This window comes from Vigna radiata, unplaced genomic scaffold, assembly GCF_000741045.1.
Source record: "Vigna radiata var. radiata cultivar VC1973A unplaced genomic scaffold, Vradiata_ver6 scaffold_394, whole genome shotgun sequence".
Classification (NCBI taxonomy): domain Eukaryota; kingdom Viridiplantae; phylum Streptophyta; class Magnoliopsida; order Fabales; family Fabaceae; genus Vigna; species Vigna radiata.
This window is the reverse complement of record NW_014542624.1, coordinates 115,215-128,207: the sequence shown is the minus strand read 5'-3', so window position 1 is coordinate 128,207 and position 12,993 is coordinate 115,215. Positions and strand designations below refer to the sequence as shown.

The following is a 12,993-nucleotide window of genomic DNA, read 5'->3' as shown; positions in this document are numbered from 1 at the left end:
GAGCCTATCTGGGGTAGAGCCTATCTGGGATAGAGCCTATCTAGGGTAAAGCCTATCTGGGGTAGAGCCTATCTGGGGTAGAGCCTATCTGGGGTTTAACCTATCTGGGGTAGAGCCTATCTGGGGTTTAACCTATCTGGGGTAGTGCGTATCTGGGGTAGTGTCTATCTGGGGTAGTTCTTATCTGTGGTAGTATCTATCTGGGGTAGTTCCTATCTGTGATAATTCCTATCTGTGGTAGTATCTATCTGGGGTAGTGTCTATCTGGGGTAGTGCCTATCTGGGGTAGTGCCTATCTGGTGTAGAGCCTATCTGGTGTAGTGCCTATCTGGTGTAGTGTCTATCTGGGGTAGTTTCTATCTCGGGTAGTATCTATCTGGGGTAATGCCTATCTGGGGTAGTGTCTATCTGGGACAGTGCCTATCTCGGACAGAACCTATCTAGAACAAAGCCTATCTGGGGTAGTGCCTATCTGGGGTAGTGCCTATCTGGGATAGAGCCTATCTAGGGTAGAGCCTATCTTGGGTAGAGCCTATCTGGGGTTTAACCTATCTGGGGTAGTGCGTATCTGGGGTAGTGTCTATCTGGGGTAGTGTCTATCTGGGGTAGTGTCTATCTGGGGTAGGGTCTATTTGGGTTAGTTTCTATCTGGGGTAGTTTCTATCTGGGGTAGTTTCTATCTCGGGTAGTATCTATCTGGGGTAATGCCTATCTGGGGTAATTCCTATCTGGGGTAGTGTCTATATGGGACAGTGCCTATCTCGGACAGAACCTATCTAGAACAGAGCCTATCTGAAGTAGTGCCTATCTGGGGTAGTGCCTATCTGGGGTAGTGGCTATCTCGGGTAGATCAGACACTACCCGAGATAGACACTACCCGAGATAGGCACTACCCCAGATAGGCACTACCCCAGATAGGCACTACTTCAGATAGGCTCTGTTCTAGATAGGTTCTGTCCGAGATAGGCACTGTTCCAGATAGACACTACCCCAGATAGGCATTACCCCAGATAGATACTACCCGAGATAGAAACTACCCCAGATAGAAACTACCCCAGATAAACCCTACCCCAGATAGACACTACCCTAGATACTACCCCAGATAGGAACTACCCCAAATAAGATCTATCCCAGATAACTATTTATAACAATATATCATATAAAAATAAAAATAAAAAATCCTAAAGCAAAGTTGTAAAAATAATTTAATTTTATTATTATAATAATATTAAGTTTATTATTTTTTTTTCATATAAGAAAATAACACATACACAATTTTATAAATAAATTTATAGCTTAATCATAAAAGATATAGTTATATCAATATTAAGAATATATATTATTATTTCCACCTTTTGTTTTTTATATTTATTCTGTAATAAATAATTTTTTCTTTAAATTAAAATGATTATTTGAATTTTTTTAAGTTAACCGTTCTTTTATTTCAAAATTAAATAAATATAAAGTATCTATAGTAAAATTATTAAATCTATTTATTTTTATTATTATAGTTTTATTATATTTTATAATCATAAAATAATAATAATATTAATTCAACCAATCTGTTATCCTCAAATCGACCTTTCCTCTCTATTTCTCACACAAAACGAACCCTAAAACCGATTTTGCCACAACACACTTCCCCACTCGCCCTAAAATTTGTTCCTCTTCTTCTCCGTCTTTCTTTCCCATTGAGTAAACTGAGTGGAATTTGTGATTGCTGTCTCAAAGCTTTGGAAAACCCCCAAATCCAAGTTGCGGTATGTGAAATACGAATTTTCAACTAAAAATTTGAGAAGCTTAAACCTGCTGGTAAGGAGGTCGAACGTGGAGGCGCTAATGCTTGTCCTGTGAAGGTCAAAGAAGGTGTTGTGATTGTCCTAAAGGTGAGATTTTTAAAATCTTACATTATAAAATTGTAAGACATTTGTTTATTTTGATGCATTTTTTGTGTTTGAAATTGGTATTGGTTAGGGTTCTGAGATTTACTGTAATATGATTTGGTTGTCCAGTGGTAGTTGTATTTGCACCTTTATTGTGCGTTTATTGGTTTAGGTTCTTCCTATAAATATGTGATTACATGAGTTTATAGGGTATAAAAAGAGGGTATATATATGCATGTCAATAACATAATTTTGTGTTGGGATCTCTATAACAGGACATTTGTGATCTTGTTTTTGGGCTTTGTTTATGAACTTTTGTTGCGAGGTTAGAGGTGATGCGTTGGTGGTAAGTACTGGAGAGATAAACAACAGGGAAAGAGTGAATGATCCAAAACATGTTTAGTTGAACTTAACATTAAAATAATGATGGAAGCAAACTACACCTAAAACGAGGTTTTGCTGAAATAGAGAATGAAAAGAGAGGGATTTCATAATTGAGATGCCGCACAACCTGGGNTTGGTATTACAATAGAATATATGAAGCTGCAATCTAACCAACTGGAACAAAAGTATTGAGGGTGAAATGTANCGGAGGGGAAAGCTGAATCACATAAGGTGACGTAACAAAAGAAGGGCAACAACTCCAGGTGGGTTGTTCACTGACGAAGGCTTTTCTGTTTTGTCCTTTAAGAAGTCTTTTTGGAACCAAAGACTACTGCACCTTTCTTTTATATTTGTGAAGACAGCCCCTAAATAAGATCTCAATATTTTTTAGTTGTCCCTGTGATCCAGTATATGTAATTAATATCACTAGCTTTGGTTAATTACTGTTAACCGGTGGTGATATCTGGCCAGCAGTACATGACACCGTATCAATTAGCTACATGTTATTTTGGCCTCATCCTGCCATAACCATTTTGTGCTACTTAATTGAAAAACAGATTGAGTGAAAAATTAAGTATAAACTTTAAAGTCATACAAGTACGTATTAACAGAATAGACCACATACTGACCGACCTGGACATCTTAAGCTCTTTTTTTCTTGATAGCTTTTGAAAACAAAGAAGAGGAAGAGGAAGAGAGAGAGAAAGAACTTATTTCAACTCAATCTAGTATGCCTGATGTCTTATGCTATATTTAAGTCTTACAGGAAAGAAATATAGTTGTAAAAAACACTCTTAATTGCAAATATTTACTATCTCTAATAGAAATTCAATAGTTGTGACCTATCATTTACCTTTTTTTCCTTTTTGTAGCTTTGTTAGTATGATTATTGTTTTATGATCATAGGTTGTACTCTATAAAGCTGAATAGTTATGTCTGTTACTAAAGGCGAACTTGGACAAATAACTTAATTAATCACTTATTATATATCAGCTAGTCATAATAAGCACTTGGATTTTATTTTTTATTCTTTATTTTTTTTATAATTGAAGAAATCAGTTTGAACTATGTTCACGTAAGATATAAGCTGTTTTTATTAATTATCCGAGAAAGCTTATTAATTAAGTTGAGAACAACTTATGGACATATAATAAGCTATTTTCATAAGTTTTTCCCTATACTTACAGAAGTGATGATGAGCTCAAATAGACTTTAAATAAGCTCTTCCTAACTGATATTAATGTTATCATGGCTTAGGAATGTGAGTTCATAGTTCTAGCTTGAATATATTTAAATGNTGAGAAATTTGATTATTTTAGTTGGGATTAGGTACCAAACGCNATCTTTCCTGTCTGTAGATTCTATAGTAATGATGGCGGAAGCCTTTTTGGAGCAAATCAAAATTGCTTCTTAAATAGGTTGCCCAACGTAGTTTTTGGATTGTAGGGTGGACTCCGCATACTATGAATTGCTTAAGTTTAAAGGTTTCTCTGCATGATGTGCGTTGAAGTGTCACCTCTATTGAATTCCTTTATGTTGACTTATTTAGTTTTTCAAAGTGGAAGATTGGGGATGGGGAAACGGAGTTATATTTTGTGAATGTATTGTTGCTGACTTATTATATTTATGTTTAAATGTATACTGTCAATGTCTCAAATTAACTAGCTGTAAATTTTAACATTCTGGTTTTACTTCCTTTTTGTCAGCTCAATTTGTTGGTAAATATATTGCTGTGGATGTAATTGTCTTATTGATATTAACATAAAGTAAGCCTTCTTTCTTAAATGTTATCTGTCTCTGATATGTTGTGATGTTCCTTTCTCACCTCTTTTCAATTGTGTTGTCATTCTCTCTCAACAAGTTGTGTTTCTTCCTCTGTTGGTTGGTGCATTTCTTAAGTGATTTTATGTGTTAGCTAGAAATAATTCTACACTATGGTAAAATTATTTTACATTGGTATCATTTAACAATTATGAAGAAATTATATAGAAGTGAATAAAACCCTAATTCTTGGAAGGAATTAAAGGCACTCCGAATAGTATATCATTTTCACTGTTAACATGCATACATATAATAGAATAGATTCAACCCAAAAATAATTAGCTCTCCTTACCTGGAAAAATCAACAGTAAGTTGATTGAAGACGCTCTAACAGTACCCCTAGTACGGCGACACGTTCATAGGATCGATATGAAACGGAGAAACTAATCGGTTCAAACTATAGCCCTTGACACCACGAACGCTTAGGCACCTTCAAACCAAAGATTAAGCGGTTCATGAAGAGATATTTTAGAGAGAAGGTGGAGCTAGGTTAGAGAGAAGGCAGAGTATTTGGGCTTCCTTATGTTTCTAGAGAAAGAAAGGAAAAGTAGCAAATGAAAATCTGACTTTTAGAAAACCCATTCCTAAGGCCATGTGCCTTTAGTCTCATGGGCTGGGCTGCCTCCACTTAGGCCCAATGGCTTACTTATTATTTTTCCTGGTCCTTACAGTATCTGACTGAGGATCAAATTTTCAGGTTATCCAACACTAATCATCTTCAACTTTAAGATTGTAAAGTATATTTTATAAAGTGGGAAATATTATATAGGATAGACCACTATTTTGGGAAAGAGCTTTGTCAACGCCATGCAGGTTTCCTCTCTCTTATCTCTTATCTTTTCTCTTCCTTGTTTTAATTTCAGATCTATGTTTCTTTGGTTGACTTTGTTTCCGGCGATTTCCTTCTTAATTAGGTTTGTTTTTGCGATTCTGGTTCCTTTTCAATTAGGTTTGTTTTTGTGATTCTGGTTTAGCTAATGCAAGAAAAATCAGCGATGCTTGACAATGACATATGTATAAGGATTCTTGTGTTGTGCGACAACTAGGGGATGGAACTATTAGTAAAAGAATTAAGATTCAGAGAAAAGCTATTATGTCGGCTTGAAATTTGTTTTAGCTTTTTAGTTAAAAGTAAAGCTACTTTTAGTATGGCTGGCCAGATAGATAAAACACTGTTAAGAAAGGACTTATTATTCCATTAAAAACAGACCAATGCTATACTCCATCTGATTTTTTAAATTGTCAGGTTTTTAGATAAATTTTGTTTTTATTTACGGTCCTTCAATTAATTTCTCTTTTACCAATTATACCTTCTGTTTCTTAATTTTTAATTAATTTACTCAAGAATTTATTGTAAGATGAGAAGAGCAAGGAATAAATCAGGAAACTCTACTATTTTATTAAAAAAAATAATGTATTTCTCGGTTTTTAGATTAAATCAGATAAAATCTTAAAATACTCTTAGAGCATCTCCATTGCAATATATATATATTTATATATATTTTCAATTGTTTGTGTTTGCCTCCTTACCATAGCCGGTTTTGTGTGTGTAGTGATGGACTTTTCTTCTAATTGATTCGTTCCAGAAATACAAATATCATGAATTCATTTCTTTGTATTCTTCTTGCGTGTCTTAATTTTTGTCTAGTACATATGTATCCCATCAAATGTCACATGTATTTTGTTGGATAAAGAGAATGAATGAATTTGGAATTATTTCTTTTCATTTTAAAATGATGATTTGTAATTATAAACTTTGTATACAACTTCATTCACACTTTCTGAGTTCTCTTTCTTTTCAAGTCTCTCTCTCGCACCCTTTCTCTCATTGCTTTTCTATCATGTTCCTCTTTGTAACGGGCGACTCTTGTGTTTTTTTGGGTGAGTTTTCCTTGATTATTTTACTACAAAAAACATTTGGAAGGGACTCCCTTTTTAATGGAATAACTTGGATTTGGCATCCAATATTTTAGATTTAATTAAATTTGGATTTCTGATGTAGTTTAGTGTCACTTAAAGTTGAGATTATATTTTTTTACCTTTTTATCTCCTCTGATATTAAGAAAAGTTAATGTTCCCTTTCCAATTTTTTTTAAATCAAAGAAAAATTCTAGAAGAGTAACATGTTTTTTTATATAATGTGTATAGTTCTATACCATACGATTGGCTTTTTCCAAAGTGTGCACTGTAATTCACCACGGAAGCATGTAGAATAATTTGTATTCTGATCTCCACCTGTTTTGGTATCATCCCTATATTGAAGCAGCGACGAATATATATTGTTTAAGGTCTATCTGTAATTAGTGAAAAATTAATTAAAACTTATTAGGTATTTTTTTTAATTCTTTTTTTTTATTTAGGTTTTATAGGTCCACTTTTTGTTTTTAATTATAGTTGAATGTGGTATCTCGTTTGTTCTTCAGTAAAATCTTACTTGATTCGAATTTTTGCAATTCAAAAAGACACGTAAATAAGTTTGTTAAAAATCTTAATATTATATAAGTTTTTCTTGGAGAAAATTATTCTTTTAGAAAAATTACACAAACAAATAAAAGATAAAATTACATAAACAGAGAAAATATAAAAATTAAAATAATAATAATATTAATAAGTGCAATAAAAACTTAATTAAAAGTTAAAGAAAATTAGTGAAAAAAAATGTCAGTTTTGCAAGTTAGTTAGAAATTTAAAAAATCATAAAGAAAATTAAAAAATTTATAACTTAATTAAAAATCATCAAGTTATCTTTTTTAATTTCATTGTTTTTTTTTATTCTTTTTATTTGTTTGAACATCACAATTAAAACGTAAATAAGTTGGTTAGAAAATTAGTGAAATGAAATATATCAGTTTTGCAAATTAGTTAGAAATTTAAAAAATCATAAAAGAAATTAAAAAAAAATGAAAACTTAATTAAAAATTATTAGGCTATTTTTTTTTTTAATTTCTTTGTTTTCTTTTCTAGATTTTTTTTTTAACTTCCCAAACTCACTTTTTTTTTTTTCAGTTTTTTATTTGAACTTCGCAAGTCCACTATTTTTCCAGTCACAGTTGAATATGGCCTGTGGTTGTTAAACATAAATAACGTAAATATGTTGGTTAAGCAGTTTCCGCTGAAAGCAAAGTATATAAGCTACTCTTTGGGGAAAATGGTTTTCTCGAAAAAATTATACAGAGAAAAGATAAAAATACAGAGAAAGAAAGAAGAACATTTCTGCAGAGAAGAAAGAAGAATCAAAGCATCCGAAGGAAGAATCAAAGCGTCGGAGGTTCATCCGTTTACTTGTTTGATCTCATTCATAACATTGTTTCCTATGATTGTTTATCTTTTAAGATGTATGTGTTTCTGTGTTGCAATTTTTTGAATGATTCATAGTTATTAAAATAAGAATTCATAGTACTAGAATACAATGAACATTTAAACCAGAATAAAAGAGCTACACCGCTGAGAAAATTTGCAATCTAACCCCAGAAATCACAAATGAAAATGTAAACCAGCGGCTAGAGAGAGAAAACAGGATTCATAGAGGAAGATTTGTGTTCTGGCTTTCACGATTCTGGTTGCGATTTGGATTTACGCAAGTTTGGTTGTGGTTTTGAATTGAAGATGGTCGACGGTGGTGTTGGATGGAAGTTTCGCGGCGGCACGATTTGGGTTTTAGGGTTTCCATGGCGGTACTCGCGGTGGTTTTGCGAATCAGCGGTGGTTTTGCAAGTCAGTGGTGGACGTTAGCTTTTATTTGTAGGTTGCGGTTCCAGGGCGTGAGGAAGGTCGCAGTTTCGCAGAGGAAGATGAAGACGCAATTTAGGGTTCGCTATTTGGGGGTTTTACTCTGCAGGTGGTCACGGTCGTTGCTATGGAGAAGAAGACAGGTTCGTTGAGGTTGGGCAGTTGATGGTTCGCGTTTTGTGTCGCGATTTGGGTTTGGGCGATTTGGCTGAGGTTGAAGGCGACTTGGCTTCTTCTTGCGGTGGCGCGAGGGTTTTCATGGCGGTCTAAAGGTTTTCGCAGTGCTGGTTTGTAATGAGAGGTTGACCGTGGCTGGTGGTGATGGCCGATGAGGGTAACGGAGGATGAGATGTTCCGAGAGTGGGAGGAAGGAAGGTCTAGGGTTTTTTAGAACCATTTTTGGAATAGGATAAATAAATAAGAAATAATAATAATAATAATAATAATAAGTAAATAATAATAATTTATTAATAAAAAAGAGAAAAATTAAAAATCAGAAATTAAATTGGGCTTGACCCATTTAATTTCTCCATTTCTCAAATAGATTGAATAATTTCTTCTGCTAGGTTTGCATCCTTGATAATTAGTTATAGGGTTAGACTTGACCCAATTCAGTTTTTTTTTTTCATATTTTTAATGTTTGCACCCTTATGCTTAGGTTACGTGGGGCTTGATCTAGTCCAATCTTTTTTATTTTTTATTGAATTTGGAGGTTCTTAATTCTGCAAATTCGTTTTAATTGTGTTCTCATTTGGGTTTTTAATTTGATAAATTTAATTCAATAATGATTTTTCTGTTTAACTTTTTAAACAGAGGTGACACAGTTTCAACTGTAAAGATGAATTTTTAACATTTTTAAATTATTGACAAATAAAATAAAAGCGGAATGAATAAATGAATTGTCTAAATATAATTATAACTCATTAAACCAAACAAACTGTTTTGGAGTCAGACAGGTAGTGTATGCGAATTTGGGAAAATTAGGGACTTAGGGTTCGTGGGTGGAAACATTGGTTACAATAAATCATCCCCACAAACTCCTTTTTCTCTTTTGTTGTTTTCTCTTTTTCTTTTTGAAGGTAGACGGAAGGACCACGAAGACTTTATATATCTGTGTTTCACTTAGCTCAACAACGCGTGAGTTATTTTCCCTTCCCTGTATCTTTTTTCAGCCTGATATGATTCTAAATTAAATGTATTTGTAAAATAATTTTGATTTGGATGTGAGGGAGGGAAAAGTTTGGATTTTTTTTTGACATAGCGCGTATCTGATAGAAAAAGGGGAAATAGAAAAAGGGGAAAAAGGGACAAGTAAAGGACAGTGATAAAAGAGTTTTTCCAGTTATATAGTATATATCTAGCTCATATCCATGCCATCTCCAACTTGGCTGCAGATAGGACTGACAACAGAGAAAGATCTCTCAAAGGAGAAGGGTGGAATTGGGAATCGCCCCGTCTACGCTTAAAACCACAGCTTTCGGTAGTAGAATTCTCCACTGCATCATGCTTCCTTCGAACACCTCTCACGACCTGTTGCTCGGCCGGTGTAAGGGGGAAAATTTGACCACTAGCTCGACAAAGGGAGCTATGGTTGTCATACAGAATTCTCTGGTTACAGTTTTTATCAGTTACAAGAAATCATCCCTTCCTCATCAACCTTGACCTTCACATACATGGACGAACCCGGCAACAAACCTATCTGATCCCAAAATAGAAAACATTGGTTTAATAAGTTTAATAATTTCTAATTATATTTTCAGAATTCATTTATTAATTCTGCTTTCAATTTATTTAACAATTAAAAATGTTAAAAATCTACCTATGTGTCATTTGGATGCCACTTGTTTAAAAAGTTAACATCATCAACTACATTTAATGGAATCAAATTTATCAAATTAGGCATTCAATTGATCAGTTCTAAAATAAGAGGATCCAATTGAAATAAACCTGCAAAAATAGAGATCTCCAAACCTATTAAACTTTGAATCTATGTGATATTGACACTCCAATACTTAGACGGGCTAGAACTATAAATGATCCATTTCTGTTTTTTTTTTTGGGTTTTCTTTTACTTTTTATTTGTATTTACACTTATATTTATCTTATATTTTTGTTTGTTAATGTTTCGTAGACTCAAGTAGCAAACCACAAACTCCAAACTCTAAAAACCCTACACCAAAATCCTAAAACTATAAGCTCTAAATCATAAACTCAAGTCCCAAACTTCAGACTCTAAAACCAAAACCCTTAAATTATAAACCTCAACAAAATTATTTTTCTAATATTTTCCTACCGTAATACATCCCTTTCACAGTCCCCCAACAAAATTTCAACTCAAAATAACATTCCTAAGTACTGTTTCTACATTTTTAAGCCGTATGCTTACCGTTTTCTAAACTTCGCAGTGTCCGTTGACATACCTATACTATCTGTTTGTCATCTAAATTTTTTATGGCTTACTTCCTTCCTTTCACTGACGTCCTGACATATTTTCACCTCCTTCTGAGACTGTGACGAAAATGCCCCTATCTTCCTTCCTTCCTTTTTTTAGCCCCACCGAAGGCAGAAGATAAAATGACACTTTTTTATACACTGTTCTTCTTTAGAGCCACTTCGCATCTGAAGTACTTGATATTTCCTTTGAAAACATTGATACAAACCCATACAAACAGGTCTGTATCTCTGGAACGGTTCCTAGAAAACACTCATTGCTGCAGTTGTCATGTATAACTACTTCAGATATTTATAAACATCTCGCACTAACAACAACATCAAACTCGTCCTCAGTCTCATACTCTTTGTATTTCTCACTCTCTGTTACCATTTGACATGTCAAACCCTAAATTCTAACGCAAACTAATTTAAAATTAAAGTGTATTAAGTTATGTCGCTCTATATAGGCGGTTCATTTTCTCTGTTTACACATTTTACTATTTTCCCCAACGGGTTTGTATCTCCCCAACGGGTTTTACAAACCAATTAAATAAAAATAATAATGGTACTATTAAAATAATAATAATAATAGTAATTAAATTTAGTAAAGAAAATAAAAAAATATAGAATATTAGTATTTTTAAAAAACCTTTATATCTTAAGAAAATTATATATATATATATATATATATATTATAGAATAATATAAATATATGAATAAAATATTTACATCATCTATAAATTAAATAAATATTTAGTTATGTATGTGTGTGTAAAAATAAATAAAAATAATAATACTAATGTATTATTATAAAGTGCATCAGGAGGCGGAGGAGGGAACACCTCAGCAGAACATCGATATAGGTCGACATGTTATCAAGCATCGACGTTGGTTGTGTCACCTTAAAAATTATAATCCACCTTAGATAAAAAGAGAATTAAGGATAATTAATGACATGAAAAAAAAAATCACAAAAACAGGATAAGAATATAGATCATAGGTCATAAAGGTCACAGCTCATACGAATACTATATATAGTTACTATTCGGGAGATTTTCGAGAGATGCTGTAAGATCCTAGAATGAGTATATTTTATTTTATTTTATTTTTATTATGTGGCGAGGATGCAATACAATATAAATTGTTGATGCATTGGTTTTATAAATGACTAAGCTAGCTCAATTGGTATTTAGGTCTTTGTTGTAGATTTGGGGTTTAGGGTTCGAGTCTATGCTGGCTTATAGGTGTTATGTTTATAGGGGGAACAGAAAGAAGGGGGCACGTGAGTTTTAATCTCTACCGGAATAGTGCCCAGAAACACTTGGCCGAAAGAGTGATTGTGAGAACCGGAGAACAAGTTGCTGGAAATTTTCAAGTTTATAGGGTAATTTCTGGTGGTGCAAGGAAAAGAACCTGAAAGGAACTCAAGGGTAAGGGGTGCTAAGTCCTACCTTTGTTTTCACATTGTGAACTATACTGCTGTGATTATATAATTTGGTGTTTCTGTTTATTCTGATGGCTGTTTGTTAGATGGATATACATTATGGTGTTAATGATATTTGAAATATGTTGATCATTTGCGTATGTCATGTACTGTATGGTTGATCTTGTGCACATATGGTATATTTACATTATTGTTCTGCTTAGGGAACCCAATCAATTTGCTGATATGAAGGGCTAAGATTTCGTGAGTAGTAAGATAGTAGCATTTTAATTTTCTGGTTTATGGTGCAGAATTACATCTCTGTTGTTTTAGAGATTCTGAAATAAGTCTTGTGGTTAGGTTAGTGGAGGGAAGGGATTAAATATGGGTTAATTATTGGTCAAATCGTGAGGTAGTTGTGGTGGAGTGTCTAAGCATATGAACAGGTTCTTTGTTTGGAAGACATGTAAACATTGATTGTAAAAGGAATTCCTGGTTGAACTTGAAGTATCCCTACATAATTGGTTACGTAAGCAAAGAGGATAGGTTACAGAAGCCACATTGAGCAAAGGAAGAATGAATTTAGGGATTAGACAGCTTTGTCCAGTTTTTGAGCGTTATTGATTGGTTTCATCTTATCAAACTACTTGCTAAAGTGTAGAGAAGAGAATGGACTCCGTTGTCAATGCGGCGGTGGAAGAGATATGTGGTGGGATTGAAGATGGGGTCACTCTTGCAGCCTTATGGGTCAAACTGCAAGGCTCACCCACTCTTTCATCGGCCAATCTCCATCTAAATCGCACCGTCAAAAGAGCCATATGGACAAACCTAGTACGCATCCCGGGTCTCCGTTTTGAACCACAACCATCTTCTTTGGAATTAGAGGATGCTGAGAAGATCAATTTAAAGATCTTTCCTCAATCAAGCCTTGTTGACAACTTTGTTGGTCTGTACGAGTCACAATCACTCCAACAAAGTAAAAAGACGTGAACTGTATCAATACACTCCAATGGTAGGATGGACCACTATAATACTTTCTCTCAATTTATCAACCTTAAATATATATATAATATATAAATAAAATTTTATTTTGTTTGGATAATACAACTATGGTATAAGGTTGGAAAAAAGGATATTTCTATTTGCAAATTAAACGTACATACCTCCATAATAAACAAATAATAAATATTTGTATTTATTATTTGCGTCTATCCATTGAAAGTATCTATTTGATTTTGGTCGCATATTTTTCTGGTAATACAAATTTATATTTTTTTGATAATGACAATTATATGTTAGCTGTAATTAATTATTAAAAAA

The 12,993-nt window shown here is 33.4% G+C and overlaps 1 protein-coding gene across 4 annotated transcripts in view; it reads left to right on the top strand.

Annotated features, from left to right (window-relative positions):
• Positions 1-1,567: 1,567 nt before the first annotated feature.
• The window catches only part of LOC106780506 (probable RNA-binding protein EIF1AD), a 15,288-nt gene continuing 3,862 nt past the window's right edge, over positions 1,568-12,993 (top strand). The window contains exons 1-2 of one of the 4 annotated variants that reach the window (XM_022777010.1): positions 7,207-7,356; positions 11,510-11,680. The gene's annotated coding sequence lies outside the window, so the exon portion shown is untranslated. Of the gene's footprint in view, positions 1,887-7,206; positions 7,357-11,509; positions 11,681-12,993 lie in introns of those variants that run through there. The other 3 variants (XM_022777009.1, XM_014668806.2, XM_014668805.2) reach the window with 3 other exon arrangements.